The following is a 17,011-nucleotide window of genomic DNA, read 5'->3' as shown; positions in this document are numbered from 1 at the left end:
TGCTACAAGTTGTGGGGTCATAACTAATTTTTGTACGAGGTAGTCATTTTAAGCCTTACTTTACGTGAAGGTCAAACTGAACCTATCAAATTTCTGAAAAGCTGCTCATCAGAAAAAAAAAAAAAACATGTTAGTACATAATGTAAAATTAATGTCCCATTAAGATCTAAAATTAATATTGGAGTTGTCTTTCGATACGTGCAATTTTTGATAGATTTCTATAAAAATCATTTCTGAGTTCATGCATAGTGAAGGCTTTAAAATAAGAGAATAAATGTTCCATAAATGCATACCAAAATCAGCTATGCGTGCAGAATCTCAGAGACTTCCTTTAGAATATTTGTGTACTCCACACTTTCTATAATTACCTATGATCAGATATTTATAGTGGAGATAAATAAACTTACGATACAATCTCGTAGATATGACAAATAAAGCACTAAATATATTCGTCTTTCGTCGCAAACAAGTAATTTTACTAATCATAGGTTTATACACTGAAAGCCTGAATTATGTCTCTTTTCTACGTATCGGCTCACATATTTTCCAAGCCAATAAGTGCTATATTATTGACCTTGAGGGCGAAGATATTAACGTAATGGAAAATTATAACTTATCTATCAAACATAAGTATGTCCAGTGGATATTATACGCGGAAACTGATACCGCTTGTCTACAACTTAACCTTGTAGAGTGTTTTCTGTACTATCTGCATACGAGGAGGATTATTACTACATCTTCTTAGATTTTACAACGACAAGTAAAGAATTATACGTAATCTGAGTATAAAAGGTAAATTTGTCAATGTGCATAACTAATTAAGCACTACACTATGAAGACTTCTGGGTTAGTGGATGTGTAGATCCATATATTGACCTTGGCTTCACGGTCCGGCCGCTTTATCCCGTCACTCATTATATAGAAAGCTTAGTGGGTTGCAGAACAGGTCTGGACGACGTAGAGAATGGAAAAATCTTACCCTTTTGGGTAATCGAATTCCGACTTCTAGGCCGCCCAGTCCGTAGTCAGCAGCTGTACCGACTGAGCTATCACTACTCCAAATTTTAGTATAAACTTTTACAAAATAATTACGTCATACTTAGACATAGACATGTCTTATTTTTCTATGGCATCGCCCTTCTTTCCAACGTGTTGGTCCATGGGCCAAAACGTTCCCTCATTTTATAAAAAAAATGGTTTTCCGTTAGATTTTACGCCGGTCCTCTGCCGTTTTTCTTTTCCCATGGCTGACGATTATTTCAGATAGAATTGCGTCACTGCTGATTCCCTGGTTTTACTTGATAAATTTATCGATATGTTCTTCACTCTCAGCACGTGTTACTGTGCACAGCCAGCCAGAACGCGCATTAACGATGCTCGTTAACTATCCGTAAACCGTATTCCAATTCATACGTATATCTATCCATAATCTGAACTATAGCTCTTCCGCGAATTTTACCATTTTAACTTCCACACTCTCGCCAATAAAATCGGACCACGGATCGTTGCTTGCTCCGTCATAATCTATCGAAGATGCAGCCGTGTTGAGCGTATCGTAGTATTACCTTATTCAGAAGATAAATAAGCCTATTATCCTATAAATGCAAATGAGGGAAGGTCTGTACTATTAATATGAGCTACCCTTAATTCCTGACTTTCTGTCATATATTTTTTCCCCTTTGGCGCTGCAGCCCTCATTTGGGCCTAGGCCTACCTCCATGAAACTCTCCGTTCCACTTCGGTTTACTAGATCTTAGACGTTTTGGTAGGACTCCTTGGACGGGTGATCAGCTCGTCGCAAGGCCTCTACCTGTACACTAACACAGAAAAACGCACACAAACTTCCATGCCCTGGGTGAGATTCGAACCCACGATCCCGGCTTCCGAGTGAGCGAGGACAGTACATGCCTTAGACCGCTCGGTTACCGTGACCGGCTTCTGTCATATATAGACGCAGGCTTATATCTATTTGTAGAGCTGAAATCCGGTCTGCAGAACGGCGTGTTAGGTTTCTGAGTAAGAATTCTGGAGGTCTGATTAATAAGGAAATTAAATTAGTCCTTAATCATAATGTAACGGAAGTTCACCTTGAAACGTGTTATTAAAATCTGGCTCGCTGCGATACAAGTGAATAGTCGGATTTACGAGTATTCACAGGTTTAAGAAAACCGTCATCAACGTCTGACATATCTAACCACCTATTCCAACATTACAAAGAACCTAAACTAATTTGTGCATACAAATACTGATTTTCTGGACATTATCCAGACGCAGACGGATTATGTTGTGTTTTGTTTATATATCCAGTCTTACTTCTTTTGGTTTATTTTGGACTTCACCCATCGTCTGGTATGTGAAAGACAAAAAATCACGACGTTTCGGAGACTGGATCTGTCTCCGTCTTCAGGTGGATAGGGAAGGATAAACCTACTCAGTTGGGCCCCTTAGAAAGAGCTAGTCTCAGTCACTGGACAAACCCCTGTCTGTAGAAAAACAACCTATGAACAACCGACAACTGGTTCCATCAGTGTTTTAGAAATCAAATTGACGCGTGTAGGTTAACAAAGATTTTATACATACATACAATTGGAAAGACTAGTGATTTTAAATTTTGAACTACGGGCAGTGTAGCAACTACGTAACTACACCTGATGATGGCCATTTAGGGCCGAAACATGTAGTGTGGAGGAGGGAAAGAAGAAAGAACTACAATTAAATTGTTGCACTTAAGACGGAGTTTGTCTCATGTATATCCAGTCTTGTGTTAGTTCTGGCGTCCGGAGATAGGAACTAGGCTGTCGACTGGGACCAACTCAGTAGGCCTTCTATCTGAGAAAGGAGGCAGAGTCCAGTCTCGAAAAGTTATTTCAATTAAAAACAGTTTAAAGGTAAAAGACAAAGCTAACCGTGTAACAGGCCGTAGAGGCCCACAGAGTTGTGAGATGTCGAGGCTCCCACATTTTCTAGGCAATCGGCTCACAGATGAGGATGAATAACGTCCAGAAGTCAATAACTGCATTAATATACCACCGTCACGAACTTCGGGGCACGCGGTAGCGTAGATGGTTGAGGCACTATGCTACAAGCCGGAAGGTTGCGGGTTCGAATCCCGATGAGGTGGATTTCCTTTTCAATTTACCTAATCCTTCCAGCGGCACTATGGCCCTGGGGTCGACACAGCCTCTCACAGAAATGAGTACCAGGAATCTTCCTGGGGGGTAAAGAGCGGCCGGCGCGTAAGGCTGATCTTACCGCCATCTGTGAGCCGATTGTCCACAAAATATGCTAGCCTCAACGTCTCACAACCCTATGGGCCTCCACGGAATGTTACAAGGATAGCTTTAACTTTTTATTTTTACCGGCACGAACTTCTATATCTAACATGTGGATGTGTAATCTAATTTCTTTAATAAGGACTACAAATCTCATACGAGTATTACAACTTCACCTAATCTAACCATTTAACCTAGTCTAACACCTTAACCTTCCCAAAACTCAATAAACGTCTACCAAGACCTATGGCAATTAAACCTATATAAAGCAACAGGAATAACGCTGTGCGCAAACGCACGCATACTCGCCTGCGCAGGGGGAATCAAGGAAAGAGAGAGGTAGGACGATGACGCCTTTACTGAAGCGAGCTTCAAGAACTCGAAGATTAAACAGTCAAATACTTTTCAGAATGGATTCGAGTATCCGAAACCGTAAATATACAAACACTGATGCCGACGCCTAGACCGACGCCAGCGTATAATTAGCCTTTGACCGTGGCCATTGGCTATGACGAGACGATAAACGATCTGTGTATATGCAAAACCGCACGAATCTGGTGTATGAAGAGGCGCAAAAAATTAATAAAATAAAAATCTGATATCGCCAACTAACATAAACTGGCTAACCTAAGAAACTCCATTTTAAAGAACATGAACAAGACCCGTAAGGATTGTCACTATACAACATAAACCATACAGCTACTTACTCATGGAGCTGAGCCCTTCTGGAGAAGCCGCCAATTCTGCAGCTACTCAAGAATTTCCCAGCATTTTATGGAACCCGAAGGTCAATTACCGTGTTCACAAGAGCCCTCCACTGGTCCCTATCCTGAGCCAGATACATCCAATCAATACCATCCCATCCTATCTCTCTAAGATCCATTTTAATACTGCCCACCCACCTACGCCTTGGTCTTCCCAGTGGTCTCCTTCCTTCTGGCTTTCCCACCAACATCCTATACGCATTCCTCGTCTCGCCCATTCGTGCTACATGCCCTGCCCACCTCATCCTCCTTGACTTGAGTACAAGTTATGAAGCTACTCATTATGCAGTTTTCTCCAACTTCCTGTCACTTCATCTCTCTTCGGTCCAAATATTCTCCTCAACACCCTGTTAAACCATATAAGTAGCTGCTTAAACCAAATATAAAATATACAAATTATTTAAAAGACATAAGTATTATGCCCAGTTCACCGAATGTTAGCTTCTCAGGAAGGATTCTACTTCATACAGTTGGTTAATTGACTACGCCTTCATGTCGATTACTCACCCACGCATAATACTTGAACACATACCGACGAGTACCAGAGGGAGATTTAGCCAGTTAATGAGTCAAATACTATAAAATGTATTTCACAGTATTGATTAATATTATTCATCTGAGTCCCAGTACTACAAAACGATATGCGCAGTGTTTTTATGTGGATGTTGCTTGTTGCTAAGAAGTTATGCAAATAGAAACACTTCTACCATAGAACGTATTTTGCAATATAACTTAAGCGTAACAGTCTGCTCAGTTTACCTCATTAGCATTTCTCGACCCGTCACAGTGACAGAAGTGACAGAGACAGATAACTCTCATACTGCGATCGCACGTTAGAATTGTGTTCGCATGTATGCCTAACTATGCCCCTTGAGAATGGGTTTATCTCACATCAAAAGAGGGCTAGCGAAATTCTATCTGCATGGAATAGAGTCCTTCCTGAGAAGTTAACAAAGATTCCTTGCATTTATGAGACCCAAATTTTACTGCTGGCTGCGTGCTTGTTGCTTATTCGGCTTTGTTTTTCAACCATGCGGACGGAGACAGTACGTTCCTCCAATCCGACGATTCAACTAGACTACACATCCCAGAAGATAGCAACCTTACTCTATAAAGACAAATCTTTAGTTTCCCAGTAATATTATGTTGGCAACACTGAAAAATATGACAGATATAAACAATATGAACTGTCCCACATATGGACCTATCTGATTTTCATAGTCTTCTGAACGGTAATAATATTAAGAGATATTGGGTTTTCGGACTTTATCCATCGTCCTGGTTTTTAAGATAACTAAGACAAACAGAATAGGTGTTTTACCTCACCTGAGGACGGAAACAGATCAAGTTTCCGAAACGTGTTTTTCTTAGTTATCTTGAAAACCAGGACGATGGATAAAGTCCGAAAGCCCAATATCTCTGTGTGTTATACACCATCGTCAGAATCCTATAGTAACTACTGGTAATAATATTATCTATGAGTGTTCCACTGGCAGAAAGCACCATATAACAACGAAATGTGGTGTGCGTTTATGGTTAAAGGGCGTCAAAAGTAGAATTATGTATGAACGAAGGACAATTCATCCTGATGATAACTGCAGGAGAGAAATGTAAGTAGTTCAATGGATGGAAATACTCAGTGGAGAGCGGACTTGTGTTGAAAACTTCTGGGCCGTCATTGACTGTAAAATATGTTGTGATGAAGGATCAGATCGATAAGCGTCTCAGACAACTGAAGAATACGTCGATGAAACTGAATCCGAAATGGGAATATCATGCAAAGAAACAGTATACAAAATGGCTTAAAGCCTAACCGAAAATATGTTATTCTTACGGAATGACTACGCTTAAGGACCATTAGACCAAATTCGCTGGAAATCCGAGGGAATACATTCCCTACAGAACGGACAATATTTTGTAAGGTGAGGCACACACTAAATAATTAACATTAATATTACTACATCTACATCACGAGCCTACAAAACAGTTTATTATATATACACAAAATATAGAATACTCTAATTTGTCCGTGGGAACACAACAAAATCACAAAAACCAACGATTGACTCGATGATGTAAAGCATCACTCGAAGAATTTTATTCTTATTTTATACTCTAACTTTTGCTTTATATAGTCTAATTGATTGTATTTTTACGCCAAGTAAAAGCACTACTACTACAGCGTAATTACTTTGCTATTAGTTTCTCAGTTTAGAAAGCCTACCTTCGTATATCATGTACAGTTGTTTACTTCAAACAAGTTCAGGGTTCAAAACGCCTACAGACATCTTTCGACTCTTTTATCAGAACAATATAAGTTTTAGAAAGACCCAATACGAGTATGTTATAAGGTATTTCTTCAACTTGGAGCTTGTTTCTAGGGTTATTCATTACTGTCCCAAATAACTTCCAAATCACACAGACTGAAGTTCCATACGGAAGCCTCAGTACCAGCAAAGCAAATTTCCGGGAGCCCTTCCTGCTAAAAATTGCTGGTGCCCGCTTATTAGTTACTGTGATGTCATTTTCATCGTAGGTCTATTAGCATATAACAAACAGAGGAAGTTAATTACCAGCAGTGACGTTTTCCAATAACAAAATAACTTTTCTTCCTTCTAAAAATTCTGCCAGGGAATTTTTCTACCTCTACTTTCTGGATTCGTTCTGTTTTTACTCGATAAAATTTATTATAATTTCTACTTACGAGCGATCCTTTCTCCTTGTAGAGGATTTCATACATAAAATAAAAAAAAAATGTTCACGTTTAGGTAATAAGGTGTAAAAAGGGGAGACGGAAGATTCTAAATTGAATGACAGCTCCCACTCCCCGAATTTAATATGTTCTAAAATTCTTGGTGTTCGTAACTTTGATCTGCTACTATCGTTCCTTCATCTCCTTTACTGAGATCAATCATTTATGTAAGATTATGTAAGACTACACGGCCTTATCTCAGGAGGTATAACTCTCATCAGTCATTTTATTATATTTAGGAAAAGAACCACTGTTTAATATGACAACCAAACTAAATCCACAAATATATCTTCGAACAAAATGTCGGCTGACTAAACGTTACAGCAGTTGTGTATTAATCTGCGAGTCATATAGACGAGTAAAATTAACAAATCAATGGTAACGGTCCTAATTCAAATATTCCGGGACCACTCCTCTGTGCAAATGTAAGAATATTCAAGTTCTTTTGCGAATTCTAAAACCATCATCAACTGTCCCGAATTAAACGTCCAGTGCCTTGTGGTTCAATGCGAAGTATCTTCAAACCACAAAATTAACAAATCAATGGTAACGGTCCTAATTCAAATATTCCGGGACCACTCCTCTGTGCAAATGTAAGAATATTCAAGTTCTTTTGCGAATTCTAAAACCATCATCAACTGTCCCGAATTAAACGTCCAGTGCCTTGTGGTTCAATGCGAAGTATCTTCAAACCACAAAATTAACAAATCAATGGTAACGGTCCTAATTCAAATATTCCGGGACCACTCCTCTGTGCAAATGTAAGAATATTCAAGTTCTTTTGCGAATTCTAAAACCATCATCAACTGTCCCGAATTAAACGTCCAGTGCCTTGTGGTTCAATGCGAAGTATCTTCAAACCACAACCGGTGGAATTCCCCTTTCCTCTCCCTCGAAACTAGAACACCATTGAAGAGCACTTATCTGCTTCCAACACGTGCAAACAAATGAACGCGATTTGCAAGTTCCGGTCTACGAGACATCCCGCTTTCTCGAAAGGAAGTTTCACGTGCTGCAGAACTTCATTCATGAAACACACTGTCATCAAATTTCCTGCTTCTCTTGTTATTACTGAGTAAGTGCTAGAAAATATGATGGCGCGAACTTGCCAGGTCTCGTGTTCTTTCAGGTTCCATTACGCCGTGAAACATGCTGCCTTTTCCGAGGCGAGATGTTAGCTGCCATAGAGACCCAAGACAGAAGATCACCCCTTGTCAATACACCATAGTGACAAGGGACTCAACTAACATGGAGTAAAATGTTAACACTATCGAACGGAAAAAAAACAAATTAATAACACCATTATGCAGTCGAGGGGGCAAACGGTAGCGTGGTTGGTTGAGGCACTATGCTACAAGCCGAAGGTCGCGTGTTCGATTCCCGATGAGGTGGATTTCTTCAATTGACCTAATCCTTCCAGCCGCACTATGGCCCTGGGGTCGAATCAGCCTCTGACAGAAACGAGTACTAGGAATCTCCCGGGGGGTAGGGGACGGCCGGTGCGTAAGACTGACAAGCTTACCGCCAACTGTGAGCCGATTGTCTAGAAAATGTGGGACCCTCAATGTATCACAATTCTATGGGCCTCCATGGCCTGTTACAGGGATAGCTATGTAGTCGAAATTGAGAAAGAGAGATCTGACATTAAGTAACGTATTCAATGTGGCCTCGATAAAAAAAAAAAGAGGCGAAAAGATGTATCATAAATGAATATTATTATTTTATTTATTATTATATTGTTATTTCCAGCGAGAGCAGAAAATTTTCCAGGCTAGTTCTGGGGTTCGCCCAGTCCCCTTTTAAATGGGTAACCGTAGTTCTTTCGCAGGGGAGAAGAGGCCGGACGGTGAATATAAGGAATCACGGATACTTACTGCCGAGCTTGAGAACGCAGAGAGATTTGCCTCCACTTCTCCGTCCGTCTTAAGGTATAAATGTTTAAGCACAGGGACAAATTTACTTTACGTTTGCCCTTCTTCTATGCCTTTGGCAAAGTTTTAGTAGAGGATGAGATTTTATATTTAAATGGATTATTTTGAATGATGCGAGTAAATTTCTTCACTCTTTATCGAATGTCTTTAGGAATTAAGAACTTGGGCATGTCCTCCAACCAGCTACACTACCGCGTTCCCCTAGCATTAAGAGAGCAGAAAATTAAATAATATGAATATTAATTTATCATGATATCTTCGAAACAAAATTTCTGGCAGTCTTTTTGTGAAGTTCCACTTGGTGACGTATAACAACAAGGCAACGCCGAACGTTTGTAGATCAGGCAATGTAAGGTCCACAAGGAAACAGTCATGTACCCAAAGGCATGAAACCTACGGGAATATTTCCTTTGTACTATGAAGGTAACGGTAAAGTTGTCCGTGCGTATATATTCACAGACGCGTGTGGCTGATCCTAGAAGCACAAATATTCGGATAGTTGCTGACCTAAATATATTGATTCTTCTACTTGAATTTGCAGGATTGCAGATCAGATTCCAAGAACCACGAGGAGTTCATCTTTCCCTGATCAATCAGTCTAATGTCAGGCAAAACTGAAATGGGATTTATGTATATATTATCCTTCTGTTTGTTTCCTGTTTCCATCGAAGTCTGTCATATTTCAGACCAAAAAATTTCGGTTCGACTACCCAGCGTCGTCCGACAGAAGATCATCACTATTAATACTGCATGTTACGATCAGTTCTAATACACTGAACTCTGTCCATAGTGTAATTTCTTCTCTAACTAACTGCATGGAGGTGAGCCCTTGTTGAAAAGCGGTCAGTTGTGAGCCTACGCAAGAATTTCCTAATTTTATGGAACCCAAACGTTCATTACCGTGTTCACACGAGCCCTCCACTGGTCCCTACCCTCAGCCAGATCGATCAAGTCCACACTACCCCCATTCTCTAAGATCAATTTTAATACTATTTGGTCTTCCTAGTTGTCTAAGATTCTACACTAAGAAGACGATATTTCAGAAATCCATCTTGAGGCAAGAAGAGGGGCTTGATCTGACGGACCTCATAGACAATGGACAATGCCCATGTATGATTTGAGGTCCTCACATCAGTAGTTATGAAGAGGTCTATTTTCCTATATCTAACTGACGACATTCTCAAAACAAGCCTACGTGTAGGAGTTCACCAGTGAATTATATCCGTCAGATGACATCATGCCGCGAAGGCAGTTCGAATAAAAGTACAAATGACTTACAGCTTACTAAATGCCTACGGAGACAAGCATGCTAATGTGATTTACATGCAATGCACTTTGTACACTAAATGGAAACTGCTGACCTACAGCAGTCACGTTGTGGAATAAATAAAATAAAACTGTTACTTTGTTTAAATGGAACATGTTCTAGATTTCACAAAAATTGGCCATTTCATTCAAAATTAGTATGGACATGCCTACGAAGAACACATTGACCTGTTGGGCTGTTCTACTTTCGGGAACCAGACTGAAAATGTAAAAGTAAAAAAATTAAAGGTATCCCTGTAACAGGCCGTGGAGGCCCATAGGGTTGTAAGATGCTGAGACTCCCACATTTTCTAGACAATCGGCTCATAAATGGTGGTAAGGTTGTCAGCTCTACGTGCCGGCCGCCCTTTACCCCCAAGAACATTCCAAGAATATTCATGGTACTCATTTATGTTAAGAGGCTGAGTCGACCCCAGGGACATAGTCCGGTTGGAAGGACTAGGTAAATTGAAGAAATCCAATGACCTCATCGAGATTCGATCCCGCGACCTTTCGGCTTGTAGTATAATGCCTCAATCAACTACGCTGCCGTGTGCCCCCGACTTAATGTAATATCCTAATATTTATGCGGTTATGTCTTCGGAATAAATATACGCTACCGCGTGCCCCCGACTGAAAATATATAATACAATTACAAATCCTGTAAATTCATAGTTTTGTTTAATGATAACCGGTCACAAATTTCTGTTACATTCTCTTACACATAAATTAAACAAGAATCAATTAAGGAGTAAAACATTTTTTTACGTCAATTTACAATCTACTTGACCACTGTAAGTAATAAGTAAATGCGATTCTGCCTTTTAGTTACATAAGTCTTCTGGCCAGGTTGTCCTCAGTCGTCTTGCTGCTGGGTGCAGTTTCGTTAATTCAACGATTAGCGGGTTCTCGTGTCCTGTTATCCGAGTACGGTGTCTGGTGGCATGTTTTCTGATCTCTTCCGTGATGAGGGGTATGTTGAGATCGTTGTGGATAGTTCCGTTTGTTACGTACCATGGTGCGCCTGTGATTCTTCTTAGTGTTTTCGATTGGAATGTTTGGAGGATTTTGGTATTGGATGGTCGAGCGCAGCCCCACAGCTCGATGCCATAGGTCCATATAGGTTTTAAGAGTGCCTTGTATAACAGGGTTTTGTTCTCCAGGGACAATTGCGAGCGTTTTCCTAGCAGCCAGTGCAGATGTCTCTCTTTCAGCGTTAACTGTTGGCGTTTCTTTTTGATGTGAGTCCTCCACGTGAGAAAAAACATTTAAAACTAAAATTGTGATTGTGTTATTTTGTACGCAAAAGCTCGTCTCCCATGTAAAGGGATAAAAATTATGCTTCTGCTTAACTAATTAAGCACTACGCCGTGTAGCCGTATGGGAAGTGCATATATAGATCCACATTTTCTTGCCCTCGGCTTCACTCCCCGGAAGCATTATCTCTGGGGAAATTGCCCCCGATACCCTTATGATGGGAGTCTGGGTGGGCCGGTTTGGACGCATGTTCCATGTACAATTCACGAGACCTGCATCAAGCAGCAAGGGTAACACCGGGGCCCTTCTTTTCATAAAACACTGCTGGAACATTTCTTCATTGTACGTCCCATTTATTTCTACATGCAACTCAGATCACTAGGGCGTGTTAAGGGAGATCTCAGTCTCAGAGCATGACTCGGGTTTACTACTTTGTAATCATACTCGTACTTCCGAAGATTCGTAGCTGACTTATAGCCATCTACCATTGAGATACCGGTATTTTCCTTGTATTGACGTATATCTGTCTTAATTTATATAACTTCTACATTTATGTTGCATTCCTGAAGCTAAACGCTTTCTCCATAAAAACCGAAAAGCCTTATGGCTTCCCTGGTTAATTTATACAAATCTGGGGCCTGTAACTAATTGCAAATCCCACCAGACAGCCAGTTCAATGCCAATCGTATTGGTAACATATGAAAAACACACACTTACCTACAAGCACTGATAAATATTAATGATTTATGTCTGGATTTCGAATTTACTGTATATGCAAAAGACTTTTTCCTTAACATGTCTAAATATTCTTGAAATTAGTTTTCGGTTTGACGGAGATAACTAAATGAACCATTGCCGCTAAACATGTAACAGTTTGTACGCAGACAGGACGTAAACACGCCCACAAATTGTCCGTTAAATACACGGTAATGATGCGAAACGTTAAGGTTCTATCTGAATAATGTATTCGGAATTTGCACTACGTGAAAATATGCACATAAATGGGTCTGTAATATACTGGGCCTGTAATTATTAGTTTGTAGCTCTTGTTAGCTTCACCGTATAGAGTTAAACAGTTTAAAGAAAGTATACATTATAAATTCCGAACACAATGGTCACGCGGTCTTAGGCATGAACCGTCTTCGCTCGCTCGAACGTTAGGATCGTGGGTTCCAATCCCCTCAAGGCATGGATGTCTGTGTGCGTTTATTCTGTCTGTATTGTTCTGCATGTAGGTAGAGGTCTTGCGACGGGCTGATCCCCCATCCAAGGAGTCCTACCGACTGTGTATAGGATCAAGAAACCGAAAAGCGGTCAAGGCCCAACAAAGGGTTGTAGAGCCATAATTCGATTCAGTTCTACTGTATTCATTTCTTATTTATTTACAAGCTAACTTAACAGCTGAAGACCGATTACAAAGTGAGGATCAATAAAGATACAGAAACAAACGTACAGAGACAAAACCACAATGTGACAGCGAAGAACAGTTCAAATTTCAAATAGAGCATTATACAATAATAATAATAATAGTTTAATTAATTCAGTATAAAATGTTTCGACATCAGAGTTTTTGGTCCAAAGACGTCAACGTCCCTACCAACAGCATTAGCAAGCGATTCTAGCAGAGGGGCAATTTTTACTAACAGAACAGAGATTGAACATAAGAAAGTCTCGGATATATAAAACATGGATAAGAATAATAATAATACATTAGGAGTACTTACCGAATGACGCCCTCTAGAGTCGAGTCTTCAGCAATACTGCTTCATAATCTGGTGGTTCCGTATCCAAACCTTCTCCCTAAGACCGGCTATGCTGACAGAGGCATTTATGGTTTTCCTCAGGCTCGCCAGGCAAATGCTGGGATAGTTCTGAAAATAAAACCACAGCCGCTTTCTTCCAGATCCCTTACATTGATCATTCTACCCTTTGTTACAACACAATCTGATCTACTTTCTTACTAACTAAATAATGCTGAGACCTTCTCGAACAGACAATACGTAGCTGTCCAGCTGCTCAGGTAATTTCCCGTATTTTGTGGAACCTTAAGGTGCAGTACCCGCGGTAGCGTAGTTGGTTGAGGCACTATGCTACAAGCCGGAAGGTCACGAGTTCTATACCCAATGGGGTGGTTTTTTAAATGTATCTAATCCTTCCAGCACACTATGGGCCTGGGGTCGACTCAGCCTCTAACGGAAATGAGTACCAGGAATCTTCTTGGGGGTAAACGGCGGTCGGCGCGTAAGGCTGACAAACTTACCTCCATCTCTGAGCCGATGGTCTAGAAAATGTAGGAGCCTCAACGTCTCAGAACCTTACGGGCCTTCACGGCTTGCTACAGGGATAGCTTTACCTTTTAGGTCCAGTACCATGTTCAAGATATCCGCCATTTATCCCTATTCTGTGCCAGATTAATCCAGTCAACACCATCCCCTATATGTCTCTAGGATACATTTCAGCGCTATCCTACCTATGCCACCCTCTCCCTACTGTTGTTCTTCCCTCGGTTCTTGTCCATCTAAAATCGTATTCACTTCTTTTCTCTCCCACACGTGCTACGTGACCTATCAGTTTAATAGTCCTTCAATCAATCTTTCTAATAAAAATTTGAGAGGTAAAAATTATGAAGCTCCTTATTGTGCAATTTTCTTCAGTATCCTGTTACTTCACCCCTCTTAGGTCCAAATATTCTCCTCAGCTGTATTATCAAGCACCTTCTGTCGATGTTTCTGTTGATACGCGAGATCAAATTTCTTATCCATGTGAAACTACAAGAAAAAATAGTTCTGAATATTTTGAACAGGGGAGAAGAAGCACAGAGGGTCCTGAACTGACTGGTAGTAAGCATTCTCCTAAGTTAGTGAGCTCTTAACATCTTCGTTTACTTCTAAACCTATCTCCTTTCTATCATATAATAATACAGTTTGTATGCCAACTTTAGCGGATAGAGGGTGTCGCGTGGTCAGCGCAACGAATCCCCACGGCCGTTAATCTCAGTTTTCTAGACCGGAGCCGCTATTTCATTGAAATAGCTCCTCGATTATCCTCACGAGGCGGAGTAGACCCCGTTCCAGACCCACTACTTCTCAGAAAACCTGGTAGCGTCGGGAATCAAACCATGGACTTCTAGATCTGTAGCCAGGAACTCTGATCACAAGACCACAGAAGCGGTTAATGTTGTTCGCTTGCGGGCTAAAACAAAGGGGTTTGTTTATTTTTAGTAATAGATTTTGTATGTTTTTTTATTTAAGGCAATTATCCCCCCCCCAAAAATAAATTAATATCAGCATAGAACAGAAGCTGAAGTTTCTAATTCAATTGCAGTTCCTCCTGGATGTCTTGGAATTTCTTAATGGCATATTCTAAAGTAAAATTGAAAGTCAAATCACAAATATATAAACATAAGCTTGCCCAAATCTCTTTATTTTGTAATGGTTAGGTATTAAGAACCCACTTCAGTCAGTGTCATAAATTTTTATATTTAAGGCACTGATTTTTATTACTCGCATGAAGAGATACGATAGTAAAATTCAGTGCCGAAATCTTTCATGTTGACCAAGTAACAGAATACAGAGTTTACTGTACATCAAATGATTCATTTATATACATGTATTTTCATTAACGGAAGACGTTTATTAAGCTAGGTGCATTTACTCATACATCAGCTTTATTCCAATTGTAAGAACAAAACATCACCTACTGAGGCAGACACACTATCACCTTCCTCTTCACCACTTCGCGTTAAAGGCCTAACTCGGCCATTTCAGCGCAATGGGTGTTTATTTTGGTAAAATAATTAATCTCAGGATGACCCTTAGAAATTTCAGATACGGGACAGCGTACAGAATTTGAAAGGCGATATTTTGATCTATGCAAGATTAACTAAAATTTCCTTTCCTTCTTTGCTTTTTTTTTTAAGCTTAAAAATAGAATATACTGAATGTTATTGGTGAGAACAGCCATAATTGAAATTTGCTTTAAAAAAACAAGACTGCCAGAAATAAGAGCAAAGTGAACAAGTAAACGTAAGTAAGTAAAGCTATCCCTGTATCAGGCCGTGAAGACCCATAGGGTTGTGAGATGTTGAGGGTCCCACATTTTCTCTAGACAATAGGCTCGCAGATGGTGGTAAGGTTGTCAGCCTTACGCGCCGACGGCCATTTATCCCCAACAATATTCCAAGAATATTCCTGGTACTCATTTCTGTTAAAGGGTGAGTCGACCCCACGGCCACAGTGAGGCTGGAAGGATTAGGTCAATTGAAAAAGATCCAACTACCTCATCGGGACTTGAACCCACGACCTTCCGGCTTGTAGCATATCCCCTCAACCAACTACGTTCTAATTCGGAAGATCTGGAATTGCTCCTGCATGGAAGAGACTATCAGGATGAGGGAATAATATTTTTTCGAATCTCGGCTGTAAGGCTCTGTGAGCTGGCCGCGCCAGAGCTCAAGCGGTTAGTCGCTGGCTTCCCACCGCGACGGCCTGGGTTCGATCCGGGGTCTGGTCAAGTAGGATTTGTCGTGGACAAAGTGGCGCTGGGGCGGGTTTTCTCCGAGTACTTCGGTTTTCCCTGCCAATATTCATTCCACCAAATTCTCCATCATCATAATCACACGGGGCAGGCTATAATAGGCCAATCAGTGGCCGCCGTGCCGAGTGGGCCCAACTGGACTCCACCCCCCACTAAGCGAATTTAAAAAAAAAGGCACTGTGAGCTGGCGAAAGGCAGAAGTTGCGAGATTATGGGGAAGCATGAGGAGGTCTTCACATATGAGTACACACAAACGTTAAAAGAGCACTTGATGTGAACATGTTAATTTCTATTAATTATCGAATTAATATTATCTGTGCAATTTTTTAATTATCTTATCCATATTTTTGTACAATTAAGGAGAATCCAATAATATTTTGTATTATTAAATAAACACTACTCCTTATTATGTTTAATTTCTTGTTTTTGGTTTGTTCTCACACTTTTCTTTTGGGCGATATATTTTCTTCAAAACATTCTGCCTGTTAGATGGTTTGATACGTGTATAAAGCCGGAACATTTGCGGTGATTAATCCTGTATTACGCCTATTATTAGTATGCATGTCACGGGTAGCGAAAATGTTTTTCTTTTTCACTGGCTCTACAGCCCTCTTGGGCCCTGGCCTCCGATTTTCAGTATCATGATCATTTTACAGACGGTAAGACTCACAGGACGAGTGATCAGCTCGTCGCAAGGCCTCTACCTAAACACAGGACAACACAAACAGAGAATAAACACATACCAAATATCCATGCCTTTTGTGGTATTCGAAACCACGATCATGGCTTCCGAGCGAAGGAAGGCAGTACTTGCCTTAGACCGCTGGGCTACAGTGACCGGCGAATAGGGGTATTACCCATGCAAGATATCTAGAAGCGAAGTTCTTATCGGTCTGCATATCCGAGTGCCTAACAGCAATTATAATGAGACCACAGGTACGAAACCACACGTCACAGTGATTATGCTGTAAACCCCTCGGTTACATTCTGGTTGCAGAAATAATTTCTGGCGCAACAGCCAGTTGCCATAGTTACAGCGCTTCGAGTAATAGACAGGGAAGAGTTCAACTACAAGAGTGACCTCAGATTACTTCTAGTAAGTGCAACGATGGTGATATGAGTACGTCAACTTCAAATTCAGTAAGATAAGAATCCTAATCGGTCAATATTTCAGTGCTGTAAACCAGACAATCG

General features: G+C 40.5%; 1 long non-coding RNA gene across 1 annotated transcript in view; it reads right to left on the bottom strand.

The window, feature by feature from the left end:
• LOC117282222 overlaps nucleotides 1–13,115 on the bottom strand; it is a 322,259-nt gene extending 309,144 nt beyond the window's left edge. The window contains exon 1 of the long non-coding RNA XR_004512880.1: nucleotides 13,006–13,115. This is a non-coding gene — a long non-coding RNA (uncharacterized LOC117282222). The remainder of the gene's footprint in view (nucleotides 1–13,005) is intronic.
• Nucleotides 13,116–17,011: the final 3,896 nt, after the last annotated feature.

Source organism: Cryptotermes secundus, unplaced genomic scaffold, assembly GCF_002891405.2.
Source record: "Cryptotermes secundus unplaced genomic scaffold, Csec_1.0 scaffold517, whole genome shotgun sequence".
NCBI classification, from domain to species: Eukaryota; Metazoa; Arthropoda; class Insecta; order Blattodea; family Kalotermitidae; genus Cryptotermes; species Cryptotermes secundus.
This window is presented reverse-complemented; position numbering and strand designations above follow the sequence as displayed.